Here is a 1,767-nt window from a genome sequence, read left to right as displayed (position 1 = left end):
TGAGCGTGAATGTAAGACTTGCGCCATATTGTAATATGTTTCTGGATGATTTTGCCAATGTGTTGGAATATCATATTTGGCCTTGTCTGCGTGTCTTATTTTGTAAAACCATCAGGTAAAATTCAATAACAATTCAATTATTCTTATTTTATTATTAAGAAGTAATATACAATGGGAGATTATTCATATTTGACATTTTAGTGGCCAACGAAATGGAAGCTTTTATGGTTTTCCTTGCGGAGGAGAGGGAATTTCACAATTTTACTTATGGAAAACTTAATGGGGTTAGTAAGAGGTTATATGGAAAGTTTAATGTTTAGTTAATGTTACTAGGAGGTTATATATCTAATTTCAAGGAAATTTGAAACAATGTTATATAAATATTTTTAATTTTAATAGTAAAAAGATAGAATTTTGTTTTTAAATTTAATTGTTATTTTAAGATTAAATTATTATTATAATAAAATAATAAGTTTTTTTATATTTAATTATTATGTAAAAAGTATGGAGTGAGCTTTTAGGTAAAAAAGTATTTGAGAAAACTCTATCTGTAAGAATATGTGTTTCTCTATAGAAGATTAGTTGTTTAAATTTTCCATGAACTTTACCAATAAAATTCTTGTGTGGAGGGGATCCTTTTTCCTAAAAGCAAGAGACTATCACTCATGAATTTGGTAGTAGAAAAATTAATATTTGATTATGATGATTAATATCCATTGTGGTCAAACTCGTGTACTAAGGACATTATTTCAATTATTAGATTTTCTTTTGGAAATCAATTTGGTTTATTAGATTAAATGTTCAATTAGAATTTTTTAGAATTTTATTTTTATGTTGTTTAAATTCTCCATAAACTTTACCAATAAAATTCTTGTGTGGAGGGTATCCCTTTTCCTATAAGCAAGGGAGTCTCACTCATGAATTTGGTAGTAGAAAAATTTAATATTTGATTATGATGATTAATATCCATTGAGGTCAAACTCGTGCACTAAGGAAATTATTTCAATTATTATATTTTCTTTTGGAAATCAATTTGGTTTATTAGATTAAATGTTCAATTAGAATTTTTAGAATTTTATTTTTATGTTACAAAAATATTAAGGGTAGTGTTTCAAAATTCCCATAATTTTGTTGACTTAAAAGGTTAGGAGGATTGGCCATGTGACCAATCTTTTGAAAATGAGATATAACCTCTATATACTTAGGAGATTTGAAGAGAATTTGTTTATTTATCTTCAATCTTTTTTTGGTGAGAATTTGTTTTTCATTTTAAATCTTTTTAGTGTCACAAAAGCAACAAGCTCTTTCAAAATAATTTTGAGAAATGAGCAATACTCTATTTCACTTTAAAACTCATAAGAATTTTTTTTTTATTTTTTTTTTACAAAAAAAATCATAGAAATATAATTATTTCTATAAATTTAAAAAAATATATAACTATTTATAATTTAATTAAAAAATTATTCATATACATTTACTTTAATCTTAGATTCATTAAAAATATAAAAATATCTCCAAAAAACAAATTCAATTTGAAATCATTAGCAAACATGTTTATTTGTCTTATGGTTTATGAAATTAATGTTAAAATGTATTTGTATTAAAAATATATATTTATTTAATAAAAAAACATTATTGTTTATCATTTAAGAGTTGATATTATAAAATATTGGCGTGAAAAAGTTGTTTTAGGCGTAATCTAACGAGGCGGAGGAGTTGCCCGGGAAGTTAAGGAAATTCCAGTCATATTTAGAGAAAATCCGGCAA

This window comes from Pinus tabuliformis, chromosome J, assembly GCF_031772625.1.
Source record: "Pinus tabuliformis cultivar Carrire ecotype Pingquan chromosome J, CPIR1, whole genome shotgun sequence".
Lineage (NCBI taxonomy): Eukaryota > Viridiplantae > Streptophyta > Pinopsida > Pinales > Pinaceae > Pinus > Pinus tabuliformis.
Note: the sequence above shows the minus strand (reverse complement) of the source record.